The sequence below is a fragment of the Monodelphis domestica genome, chromosome 5 (assembly GCF_027887165.1).
Source record: "Monodelphis domestica isolate mMonDom1 chromosome 5, mMonDom1.pri, whole genome shotgun sequence".
Lineage (NCBI taxonomy): Eukaryota > Metazoa > Chordata > Mammalia > Didelphimorphia > Didelphidae > Monodelphis > Monodelphis domestica.
In genome coordinates this window covers 222,015,500-222,030,154 of record NC_077231.1, presented here as the reverse complement: position 1 = coordinate 222,030,154, position 14,655 = coordinate 222,015,500, and positions in this window count along the sequence as shown.

Here is a 14,655-nt window from a genome sequence, read left to right as displayed (position 1 = left end):
GAGTTAAACTCAGATCCTCCTAATTCCAGTATTGTTCCCAGTACTTCCCAGTGCCTCTTGGGTTAGCATTTGCTTGGTATTTGAAGCCCTCTAACTTCATCTCATGTCAGTCTGCTACTATTGCTTTATATTGTTTCTAATTTTGATTTTTTTAGTAGTGAATTATGCCACAGACTGAGAATTTTAAAGCAGACTTAATTGTATTAAAGGTCCATGACATCCCAAGTAGATGCAAATTTAGAGAAAATAATATTAAAAGAGTGTATATTACTTTGTATTGCAGTAGGAGTATGGTGAGGAATGATGAAGAACACTTCCTTTTTTTTTTTTAGTCTATGCTATGCTGAGTAGATGAATGAATGCTTTCCAAAATTTCTATGTGAAGAAAGAGAAAGAGACCTCTAAACTCCTCATTCTTGTACAAGAGCCAATTAATTAATAGCTAGAGGCTGAAGTTTTCCTTAATACTCCTTTTTGCCATCTATCTTCATTAATCATGAACATCAATTACATATCAGCATTCTATACTTCTTATCCAATTGTTAAAAAAGTAAATCAAGACATAGAAAAATGGGAAACCTCTAGCTTTACTTATTCATAAGGGGTAGGAAGTGACACTAATTAAGACTAAAATGAAATCCAATTTCCCCACAATGTCAATTCCTACATCCTTCAATATATTTTAATAAAACACATTTTTATCCAACAGGTGGTATGAATTGCTATCATAAATAGGGAATAGTTAAATTCTAGCATTGTAGCTAAATTCTTCATTAAATATAAAATGAATTCCTTAACAAAGGAGGAAAAAAAGAAACACCGGTAACACAGTGATACTATATAAATTCTGACACTCTAAGACTTGTCATCAAGCAATTCCTACACAGAAGTTCTGATTTAATAAATCTTATAAAATCTATTTTAATCAAATTTAGTCTGCAAAAAGTAAATTCAATAATACATATATATATATATGTATATATATATATATATATATCCTTGATATTTTCCCAGGAGACCTATTTTTTTAATATTTTAAAATTTCACTTTTAGATGACTACTTGGTTTTTCCTACCTACTTCACTGATGACTACTGTTTTTCCCACCCACTTTAATATTACCATATTCTATAGTTTGACATTGTGCAAATGTTTCCTTTTGTTTCTGAATTATCCTAAAGACTATAAAAACATTTTTGCTCCTATTTCAATTGTTTTAAGAGAAACACAATCATCATAGAAATGGGGAATACTATAGTTATTGTTAAGACAATTTTAAAAGCAAAACTTTTCATTAAATCATTAGTTTTATTCTGCCAGAAATAAATATGAGTTGTTTTCTGGTGATAAAAAGATAATTGGTAAAGGAATTATTAGAAAAGGGGTTAGTCACCAAATATAACATTTTTATTATGTTACAAATAATTAAAAACATCAGCAAAAAGTAGCTGTGAGAGATCTTAGTAGTTGTATATTTGTTCCAGTTTTAGAAAGGGGTCCATCTGCCACTAATCGAGCCTATTCATATTCCAAGTAATGTTCAACTTGTAAATGGGCAGACCTGTTTCCTATTGAGTAAAGATAAATGTACAAGTGGTATTTGAATTACCTGAGAAGGACCAATTATTTTGATACTACTTAATTTTGTAATGGCTTTATATGTGATTCTGTAGACAATAGGTCAAAGTATTTGAACATGACAGTATTAAATACAGTATGAAAACAAAAAAGGATTTAATTTCATCTCCCACCTTTAGTTAGGTCTCTGTAGAGGAATCCCAGATTTTCGTCCATAGACATGTATTTCATTGCTCTCTTTTCTTCTGTTTTTAATTCTGTGGTTTTAAAGAAATGACTTATTCAAAGAAAATATGCAAATGATTTGACTGTTAAAAAAGTTTGCTTCAATGAATGTTAGCAATATTTCAATAGTCGTTTATGTGATATAAATTTTTTAAGGTTCATTCAAGTCTGCAACAAAATATGTTCAGTTGCACCAAAATCTAAATGAAATTGCTGTTAATTAATTAATTAATCCAAAGAAATGAGCAAACTTTAAAGGGACCTGGCAGTTAAAAGAACTGTTACTGGCTTCCTGTGAAGCTGTGAAGTAACTGTGAAGCTGGAAGAACAATGAGAAGAATATGAGTATGTGTGTTTCTATGTGTGTACGTGTGATTAAAATTGATAACTGATGCTACAAAGAAATAAAAGCAATAAGCAATATAAAGAATAGAGTAATGAAGACTGGAAAAAGTTAATTTTTACTCATGTAACTTGCTTTTTTAATTCAAGGCTATTCTAAAACTATTGTCAAAAGAAGTCCCAAATGAACCTGCAAATGTAGATATTTTCATAAGGCTGATAAATAGCCATTTAAGCATTTTTGAACTTTTTACGAATCTGGAAGTCTTGTCCTCATAGAGGGAATGGTGAACTCTGACATATATAATGATACACAGTGATGTCGAGTTCTTCCTACATGAGGGAAATTATGAAATGTAGATAAAATAGGCGGCATCTAGGTGACACAGTGGATAGGGTGCCAGGACTAGAGTCTGGAGGACGATGGTTCAAATCTGGCCTCAAACACTTCCTAAATATGTGATTCTGGGCAAGTCACTTAATCTGATTTGCCTAGCCCTTGCCCTTCTGTCTTAGAGTTGTTATTAAGAGATAAAGTACAGATAGAAAAAAATGAAATATAGGTAAAATACCATAATACATTGTGCCATGCCATGCATCAAGAAAAGTTAAGAAATGTATGGAAGAGATAGAGATAAACATGTTTTAGTAACCTTGGACCTGATCTAATTTAAACTCTTTTGAAAAACTATAATCTTTATTCAAATAGGGAAAAAAGGACTATTCATCAAGTATCTGTATAATAGCCAATGTGATAACAGTGTGATTTCATAATGAAGCAATAAAGAATATGTGTCAAAATCTTCCAAACCTAATGTCAAATTGTGTAAAATGTGTGATGGCAAATAGAAAACCTATTGCATTTAATGATGTAGAAAGTTGTAAGGTTTATGTCAACAAATTTAATTATTTTTCCCTTGTTCCAATTAATTGGCATGTCATGGTACACTGTTAATAAATTAAAAAGACTTAATTAACCATAATTAATAAATAAATAACCCTTTAGATGGTCATTCCTGATAGAACAGTGTTAGTCTTTACTAAGGCAATGATATCAGGGATTGTTAAACTGTAAAATTCTGTTTGACAAAATGTGATTAAACTTTATAAAAAATATAAACAATTAAAAACACAATAATAACAACAACAAAAAATAAACCCTCATTTAAAAATACTAGGAAGGATATCAGATAAAATTTTAGTCATGGTATCAGGAAGATCTGAGTTCAAATCATGCCTTCATGACAGGTTTAAAAACAGTATGACTATGAGTAAGTCTCAGTCTTTATTTGAATCACATAATATGTATGGATTACTTTCATTTAAGTAGTTTACAATGTTGACTAAGCCACTTATAATTCCTATATTAATCATATATATTTAGATGAATTTTGGTTTTGGTAGATTTGGAAAATGCTTCCAACAATGCAGATGAAAACTTTTTCACACCTACCCAAACTGTATTATTCTAATCTATGTACACTGATGTTTTCATCATGGAAAATATGAACAAGATCTGTATACCACCTCTAAATTAATGAAAGCCACTAACAGAGATTGGGTTGTTCCCTAACTTTTTTGTATGAAAGGAAGAAGTTATCTAAGAAGAAAGGAAAAGTCTGAGATTTTGGATGCAAGAAGTTATAGAGGACTTGGAATGGGGAAGACTGAGTTTTGACAGAGAAAGAAGATATTAAGGTGGGTCCTTGATTGTAGAAGCATTGAAGAAAAGAAAAATCAGATTGGTCAAAGTCCCATGAAAAAAGTGTGTTCTTTCCCCAAATTTCTCTACCACACCCCTCTCTATCCAACAATATTGTAAGATATAGTTTAGTTTCCCAAAATATTTATAACAAACTGTATTTTTCGTCAACTACAAAGAGGATAAGGCTTAATTAGAATTAGATATAAATGTAAAGTTAGAAAGATAATTCAAGCTCTATTTAGGTGAATATGAATTTTTCTTGATTGGGGACTCAGAGCAATCATGGCACAAATCAGAAATTTTCATGTAAAATAAACAGCATAAAGCTGAAGAGAAGGAAATCAATAAGACTTTAAGTTCCAACAAATTATTTTGTAGGCTTAAAATTAGCTAATTATTGTGACATTCCCTATGCCAGTGGCCTTCCTTACTCTCAGTTGAAGGCAGCAACAGTCCCTGTAGCAGCAGGGGCAGTGGTGGATGAGACTAAAATGGTGAAATAAGAAACACTCAGAGGCTGCCAACCTCTCTCTGAAAGACCAAAAAAGGAAAAATACCTAAAAATGAATGCCAGAGTGGCAAAACCAAGAGAAGAAGGGGTGAAGCAATTCTCCAGTAAAGAAAAATGTTGAGAGATATCAAGGAGGACTCATCTCAGGGGCATAGTGAGTGAGTGCTACAAACCTCAGTAGAATTAAAATGCAATATAGTAAAAGCTGAAGGAAAAAGAGCCTTGGTAGGGTCATAGTAGAAACTAATGTAATACAGAACAAGCAGCAGTAGGAGACAAGAAGTTCTGCATAGTTTAGCTTCAATATACATCAGATGCACAGGAAGTTCTAGGAAGAACTCAGCACAAGATGCAGCTTCAGTGGAATTAGGAAGAACCTAACTCTAGTTAAACTGAACACCTGCAAAACTCCACATAGCAAGCTAAACTGGCCACCTTTGTAGAGTGCTCAAACTGAGACACCATAAATTGACCCAATCCCAGTAACAACACAAGGATAATACTCTCAGCACCACAGGAACTGATGTGAACCTCATCATAGAAACAAAATCAAGGGGAAAATAATCCCAACGTAAGCAAAAGATAGAGAAAAAGCTTGATATTAGAAATATATCTCAGCAAGATGGATGACCAAAAGAAAAGTTTAGAAGAGAACAGAAATACAAAAATGAAAATGAGTGAAATCTCAGAGAAAAAAAGAAAATGTCAAGCCCAAAATGAACTTTTGAAAAACCTTCAAAAAAGGATGGAATAAACAAAGAGAAACTTAGAAGAAAATTTTAAAAAGAAAATGATAGAAAAAAAATCAACATTGCTAAACAAATACTTACTAAGGAAAAGTTCCCTAAAAAAGAAATATGATATCTCAAACAGGAAAATAGCTCCCTAGGAAAGGAAGTATAAACTCTCAAAGAAAAAAATGGCTCCTTAAAAATTAGAATATGACAAATGGAAGCTAAAAATATCACGACTTGAGAAAACAGTAAAATGAATTAAAAAGAATGAAATAAGAGAAAAAATTAAATCTCTGATGGCAAAAATCACTAACCTGGAAAACATATTGAGGAGAGATAACATAACCTAAGAATTATTATATTGCCTGAAAGACATGATAAAAACAAACAAAAACAAATAACAACAACAATAAAAACCCTAAACTGGACACCATATTGAGAGAAATTTGCAGAGAAAACTACCCTGACATTCCAAAACAAGAGAAGAAAAAAGAAGAATTGAAAGAATCCAAAGATCTCCTGAAAGAAATCACAAATTAAAAAATCTCAGAACCATTATAGCCAAATTCCAGAGATTCCAAGGCAAGGAGAAAATATTACAAGCAGTAAGGGGAAACAAATCAAATATTGTGGAACCACAGTTAGGACCCTGAGTCTTCTACATGAAAGGATCAGAAGGCATGGAATATGATATTCCACAAGGCAAAGAATCTAGGCCTACAGCCTAAAATCAGCTACCCAATAAATACTCCATAATACTCCAGTGGAAAAAATTAGCATTTAATGAAATAGAGGAATTCCAGGCATTCCTGATAAAGCATTCAGAACTAAACAGAAAATTCGATGATCAAATTTAACAATCAAAAGTTGCATAAAAAGTCAAACAGAAAAAAAAAACTCAAGGTAATGAATGGGGTTAAATTAATTACCTCCCTGCCTGGGAAAATGATAATTAGGATTCTTAAAATTTCTATTGTATAAGGAATAACTAAAATATTTAATATCCTTAAAGTAACCACAGGAAATAATGCAATCACCAACTGATTATCTTCCTTGCATGAGAAAGTAATAACTAGAATACATAAAATAATTTAGGCATTCCTAGGAAACATTGGGGTTATACTAACTATATTGCTAATAAGATCATAACTAAGATGTATATTATTTAGAATGTTTACCTCAAACTATATTTCCCACAATCCCCTTTTCCATTTCCTGCACTTGAATCATTGGTTAATTTGGTATTCATTTTCAATTTCTTCCATGCTGGCTCTCTTTCCCTGGAAGATCTCACTTGGGCTTGGACTGGCGTGGAGGAAGGGAGCGACTTTCTTTCTCTAGAATTACTTTCCCTTGGATCTAAGTTGATTTTAATAAATAGTATTAAGATAGTACTTGGAGTGTCAGATATTAATTTTATTCTTTATAGATGCTTATGATCTCTATGATACCTTAAGTACTTAATATACCTAAAGTACTTATGATGCTTAAGGTATTGATAATACATAACTTTATCACTATTAGGGCAATGAAAAAGAGTCTAAATAGAGTGCACGGAGTAAGTTGAATATGACGGGGTATTATATTTTTTAATCAAAGGATAAAAGAGAGTAACACACTATGGAAAAGATGAGAAAGTTGGGGGGTAAACTAGCTCACATGAGGAGGCATGAAAGGATCCCTATAGTGAAAGGGAACATAAGGGGGCAGTAAGCAATGCTTGAACCTTATTTTCATTGGAATTGCCTCAAAATGGGAATAACATCCACACTATTTGATATAGAAATCTATCTTACTCAATAGAGGAGTAAGAATGGAAGGGTAACAAAAAAAGGAAGCAGAAAAAAAGAGGAACTCAGGGAAGCAGGTAAAACGAGCAAAAAAATAGTGAATAGGGAAAGACTGAAGGGAGAGAAAGAGAAGGATAAACAAGAGATAAATAAGATGGAGTCAAATACACAGTTATTTTTTACAACTTTGAATATGAATAGGATGAACCCACCTATAAAATGTAAGAGGATAGTGAGTAGATTAATCCCACAACAAGAAACTCATTTAAATCAAGGAGACACTGAATAAAGGTAAAGGACAGTACCAAAATCTATTATGCTTCATCTAATGTAAATAAATAGACGTAGCAATTATGATCTCAGACTAAGCAAAAGTAAAAAATAGATAAGAAAGTAAATTACATATTGATAAAAGGAAAAGATGATGAAGTAGTATCCATGTTAAACATTTATGTGCCAAATGGCACAGCACCCAAATTCCTAAAAGAAAAACTATAGTTACAAGTGGAAACAGACAATAAAATCATGTTAGTAGGGAATATTAACCTTCTCTTCTCAGAATTAGAAAAAATTAAAATAAAAAATAAACAAGAAATAAATCAAGTTGGTGAATAGAATTTTAGAAAAATTAGACTTGACAAATCCCTGGAGAAAAATGAATGGGAATTTAAAGGAACATACTCTTTTTTCCTTTATATTACATGGCAATTTCACAAAAATTAATCACAGAATAGGACATAAAAGTCTCACAACCAAATGAAAAAAAGCAAAAATATTAAATGCATCTCTTTCAGACCACAATACTATTCAAATTATACTTAACAATGGGCTGGAGGGGGAAAAAAGACTAAAATTTCAATGAAAACTAAATAGTCTTCTCTTAAAGAATGAGTGGGTCAAAGAACAAATCATAGAAATATCAATAACATTATTCGTGCAAAAATAACAAGGAAACAAGACATCAAAATTTGGGGAATGCAGCCAAAGCAGTACTTAGGGGACAATTTATATCTCTAAATGGTTATATCGATAATGTAGAGCAAGTCAATGAACTGAGCATAGACCTTAAAAAAATAGAAAAAAATAGAAAAAGACCCAATTAAACATCAGATTAAAATTCCTGAAAATAAAGGGAGAGGTTAATGAAATCAAAAATAAGAAAGCAACTGAACTAATCAATAAAATAAACTATTGACTAATTTTATCACAAAATAATACAACCAAATTGCTAGTAATAAAAATGGAAAGGGTGAGATTACAACCAATGAAGAAGAAATTAAAACAATTATTAAGTCATTTTGCCCAATTATATGCCAATAATTCTGATAATCTTAATGATATAGATCTGCATTGTAGAAGGTTTTCAAGTTTGTGCTCCCAAACTGTAAGCTTTAAGCTGCCTGTAAGCCTCCCACTTTATCCCCAGAGAACAGAGGAAGGAACTGCTCACTTCAGGCAGCTGGACAGAGGGACAGGACATGCAGAAAATGTCCAGGGGGGCTGGGAAGAGGGGGAACAGAGCAGTTCCCCCTGTTCCAGCTTAGCACATGTGTCAATATTTCACCAATGCTGATACAAATGAATATTTAAAGTAGTATAAATTGTCCAGATTGACAGAAGAGGAAACAGAATACTCAAGCAAAACCATTTCAGAAAAAAGAGTGAACAAATTCAATCAATGAACTTCCTAAAACTAAAGCCCCCGGGCTAGATAGATTCATAACTGAATTCTACCAAATAGTTAAAGAACAATTAATTCCAATACTACACAAGTATGGTGCTAATCCCTAAACCAGGAAGAACAAAAACAAAGAAAACTATAGACCAATCTCCCCATTGAATATTTATGCAAACATTTTAAACATATTACTAGCAAGAAGATTACAGCAATCAATCACAAAGATCATACATTATGATTAAGTAGATTTTTCATCAAGAATGGCTCAATATTAGGAAAATCATCAGCACAATTGACTATATCAATGAAAAAGACCAACAGAAACCATATTATTTCAAAAAATGCAGAAAAAGATTTTGACAATATATAACATCCATTCCTATTAAAAACAGGAGTACATTGGAATAAATGGAATATTCCTCAAAATGATAAATAGCATTATGGTATATTATAATATAATATAATAACAAGGGAACTAATGAAAAAATATGGAGGAAGGACATTTTATTTGTATTAGATCTCAAGCTATATTATAAAGCACCAACCATGAAAGCAATCTGGTATTGTCTAAGCAATATAATGGAGGACGAATGGAAAAGAGAGAGTATTCACATTCAATTGAGGGTACAAGTAAATCATTCTAGCAATCATCTATATTCTTTTCCTTGCTATGTGATGAAATCATCTTCTCTTTCTCTCATAAATATTTTTAAAAATTTCTTATTATGTGAGATTAATAGTGTGTTACTAAATATATTTTATATTTTTAACATATTTCTGACATGGTATAATTTATTGAATTATAAAGTTTATGTATAGATCTTTGGTTCATTACATTATTCCTGTGCTTCCAACCCAGTAACCAGCCCAGTGGAGTCCATGGAGATTCCTTTACCCCCATATCCACCTCCAGTCAGCTCAGCCTTCTTTCCAATCCAGATTCCTATTGGCAAGAATTCCAAGAAGGGTTGAGGCCATTCTGGATGCTAGGGAAGGGAGGATGTTGGCTGCCCTTGCCTGTCCCCTTGCTACCCTAAAACTCAACTCAAAAAAGCCCCTTTTCCTCTTGGAATGAGCATCTGTTGGCATTGGTCAGAAAGTGTTGTTGGCCTCTTGGGTCAGGCTGGATAGAGCCAGAGATAATTAAAATGTTCTTGCTTCCTGGAGAAAGCCACCTTTTACACAGAATTATGGAAACTCACTGCTACAGGGAACCAGGCCCTAGCCTCATGGAGCAGCAAGTACCTTTTCCCCTGGCCCTCAACTGCTTGTGCTGTGTCTTTTAGGAAATTAAATAATATGAATCATGGAAAAAATAAGATTCATACAAAATTTTACATGTAAAAGGGAAATATTTAACAAAAATATATATTCATAATCTAAGCCCTTTAAGGACAGAGTTGTCTTATTTTTTATTTGTATATCCTAGGCATAACATAATATTTCATAATTCCTTAATAAATGTTTTCCTTCACTTAAAGAATCAAAATGTGTACAAAGTCTTTCAGTGTTTTCTAATAGTATTACATCTTCCATTGAACAAATGAATTTCAAAAATATTCCATGCAAATACAAAACTAAAATATCAACTTTAGCCTTTCAAGGTAACAACTGCAAGGTAACTACTGAGCTAAGAGAGGTAATGAAATGTCTCCTTCCCTTGAAACATAACTGTTCTTCCCACATCTCTCACTTTTCTTCAAACTCTGTAACCCAGTTTACCTGAAACTCAGGGTTTCCTAGATGAAAATTGGAATATTTCCCAGTAACATTTTTTACTTAGGGAAAAAAATGTATACTTTTGGTTTGATTTGGTTTGATTTGGTTTTAGGTAAATCTTTATCCCTGAAGCTTGTATGTCTTTTTAAAAAATTTTAAGAATTTAAACCCCAATTTCACCTCTCTTTGGACACATTAAAATTCTAGCTTTAATGCTAGATTTGTCTTATTTACCAATGGTCATTTGTATGCAAAATGTATAGATAAAAAGGCAGAATGATACATAAATATAGATGTAGATATGAATATGCACATAGAGATATATATCCCATAAATCCTGAGTATTCTCTAAAGCAGTATTTTTTTACTGGTAAAGATGAAATTTAATAAACTTACTAATCCGTACAAATTCTACTTTCTTCGTAGTAGTAATAACAACAGCAATAACCTCTGTCTTCAATGTAAGCCCCTCTCAAATCTATATTTCTATTATAAATGAAACAAATAAACACGATACAATTGACTATTCCCATAATTCAGACTTTAAAAGCTACAAGTTTATAAGACATTTAATGAATAATATCTCATTTTATTCTCAAGGTAACATTGATAAATAAATGTTATTATTATCCCCATTTTATAAATGAGAAAACACATTACCCGTATGGATGAAAAATCCTATCGTGTCAATATGATGTCAACCCCCAAATCTTCTCTCTGTCTCTCTATGCTAGGGCTAGCTCATTCGTTCCATATTCAACCACAGTAGTATGTCCAGTGTCCCTAAAGGGGCAGCCACATGCTTACAAATCAGTTTCAGTATCCTGGGCATAACCCTGGTATATTGTTGCTATAACATAGGTGAACTCCTAGGCTGCTGTATACACCTTTTTCTATGGGGGTGGAAGGAATCTTCTTTTAAACCTGGGATTACCAAACTGTTAGGAGTTCCCAGCCTTGAGTAGCAATGTAGGCAGGACCATTAGGGTTTTGTCGTTTATCAAACTATAGATGATGCCTAAGACCAAGACAGACAAACCCAGCCATCTTTTCAAACCAAAGAGGATTCATTTTCCCTCCAGTCAGATCAGCTCTCAGGCATCAAACTACAGAGCTTATCTGTTTCTACCAGTTGGTCTCAGCCAGGCTCCAGTGCTGTTAGCTTCGTCTTTCTCTCTCCTGCTTCATTGCTTCTGCTGGCTACTCAGCTCCACCGACTTTTGGGTTCAGTGTTCTCTCATATGGCTTTTGATGTTTCAGCTCATCAACCTATGGCTTCTATCTTCCAATAAGGTCCTCCCAAATCCACATTTCTATTATATATGACAAGGCAGTCAAATAGACAATTTGATGATTCCTATAATTCAGAATTTCCAACTTATAAACTTCAATAAGTAAATTGGAGAATCATATGTAAATTAGTCGCTGGAAAAAATGTACTTCTACTATTTTTACTACCAGTAACTATCTTGCCTTTCGGGTATTTTGTTTTTATTCCCTCTCAGGTACTTTCAAAACTGTCAGTATTTCTCCTCAAGAACTGTTATTTGAAGGGTCTCTTTTCGCTCTTAAGTCTTTGTTTCCTTTCAAGGTGATTTTCTCAAAAAACTGTTCTTTTTTTTTGTCTCTTTAAGTAAATTATATAGCCACATGAGGAAGAGGAACTATTTCATACCAATGAATTTAAATTACTTTTTATATCTATATTCTCTTGTTTATTCTATCTCTCCATTTTGAGATATAGAAAAGAAAAGACATCCTTGAAATAATTGTTATTTTTTTCTTCCTTTGAAGCTTATATCCACAATAACAACAGCCAGTATAGTTAGCAACAGGGGCTCTCTGTTGAGCTCCTGGCCCCCAGAATCTACTGCAAAGGTTCTAGATGACATTGTTAAAATGCAATGACCTCTTTTTGTAGTTTGGTGGAAACAGCCTGGTTGTTGTCAAAACACACAATGGGATGCAAAGACTACAGTTAAAGGCATTGAATTCATTTTGTATTTCCTCACAGAAAGGATATTTATAATATAAATCTGTTTTACAACTGAAAGTAGAAGGATCCATATAAGAGTGTTGCATAATAGAAACCCAATGCCCTGATATAGACAATTTGTGTAAATAAAGTCAAAAAGCCAAATCTCTCCAAGTCAAGGAAAAAAAAATTAGAATTTATTGGAAGAGGGCCAAATCCTCTAATAAAAGTATTCTCTTGCATGTATTGTCAGACCTTGGCAAGAGACAACACTGGGAGGAAGAGATCTAGTTTATATACTGGGATAGTAACAAAATTAATATTTCCATACAAGGTTGATGACACATCACAAGACATAGTATCAGATAGACCATATTTAGAAACCCAATTACAACGTTACCAATTACAAAGCTGATTGGTTAGTTCATTTAGCAAAGCCCATATTAGTCTAAAGGTTAAGTCACAAGGCAATATCCTTTATTTTGGCAGATAGTGATGGCCATTACCTCAGAATCATCTGATCTTGGGGGAGTGGGGGAAGGATGGTTATTTCCAAATAGGAAGGGGTGCATGATGTTTGTACCATATCTAGTCATGAAATCCAGATGGTCAGCATCTTATGATGAAGGGGAAGTAAAAACTCAGGGAGGGGATGGAAGACCCCTTAGAAGCAGGGTTTTTTATGCTTAAGTTAGAAATCCTTATAAAAATCATGAATTCTACTGATTGTATTAAGATTATAATGGAATTTATACTAATCACTTTAGAATCACAATATTGATTAACTTAAACCTATCACTATCACTAAAATTCAATTGCATACAAGGGGGGTAAGGGTCTATCTTCCCAACAAGGGTATTTCATTGGATTAAAGCAAAATAATTTGCAAATCTAGCTTAGTAATAATTGCCTTTTTATTTTAGAGGAAGTTAAAATTCTTAGTAAAGGCATGTGAAAATACACTTAAAATACTAATATTTGTGAAACACTTTTCAGTTTAAAAATCTTTTTTTCCCCCAACAGTCCGGGGGTTGTTGGTAATATATAATATCAAGAACTAAACAGATTTCTCCTAGGTAAAATGGAGGTGAAAAGCTAATCACACCTACATCACAGTGGTTATGAGGAATGTTGTTTTAACCTTAAAGTGGCAGCAGCTAGGTGGTTCGAAGGATTGAGATCCAGGTTTAAAGGTGGAATGACCTTGGTTCAAATCTGGTTTCAGACACTTCCTGGTTGTATGACCTTGGACAAATCACTTAACCCCCTTTGCCTAGACCTTACTGCTCTTCTGCCTTGGAACCAATTCAAGGTACTGATTATAAATTGGAAAGTAAAGGTTTAAAAAATAAAGTTCAAAGTTTTCCAGAAGTAGGAGGTATTAATGTTATTATCCTCATTTTAAAAAATATAACTTGAATGTCAAAGAGGTAAAGTTTGGAATACAAATCCTGAAACTTTATCTCTTCAGAGAAAAGTATGTACCTGCTTGAGTAGGACCACACCTTTCCTGAAATTCTAGATTCTCTTGTTGGATAAAGTTGCATTTCTTCTGCTCTGAAATTGATAAACCCCCATTAAACTCTTTTGATAGAATCCTCAGGTGGAGATCTTCAAATTTTGAGGTGTACACAGTCTTGCACAAGTGCCTCAGACAGGCTATTTGGATATTTATGATTATAGAGAGTCAACTTTTCACTAAATGATTAAGAAATGGGAAATACTGTAAAAAATAAAATTCCATAGCCTCAAAAGATGTGATCAAAAGAAATGAACAATAATTTCTCAAGAGTCAAAGACTATTAACAATCATATGAGAGAAGTCTCCAAATCATTATTAGAGAAAAGCACATCAAAACAATCCTAAAATTTCACGTTGGACTCAGCAAATTGGCAAAGGTTACTTACATGTGATGTGAAGAGCTCACAGTAGATTGGTTGAGGAAAGGGATGAACATTAAGGCATTGATCTTGGACCTGTGAATTCCTGAATTTTGGAAAGCAATTTAGAATTTTGCAAATATTGTTACTAAAAAGACTGTTCCCTTTGATACAGATATTCTATTGTTTGGCATATATCCCAAGGAAGTAAAGGACATAATGAAGAGTTTCAAATATAAGAAAAATATTTCTAATAATAACATTGTGATAGCAAAGAATTAGAAATAAATTAAATGCTCATCATTTGGGAAATAGATACATAAATTATGGCACAAATATTATGGAATATTAATAAACTTGTTGAATGCAACTAACTATAGTCTCTTCTTGCCCCTTCCCAGAGTTCTAAAATGGTTAATAATAGTGAAAACCAGTTTAAAAAAATGATTACATCTGAATTTGACAGTTCTGACCCATATGTTAACCCTCTGGAGCAGTCTTCCTTGTTGCTATATCCC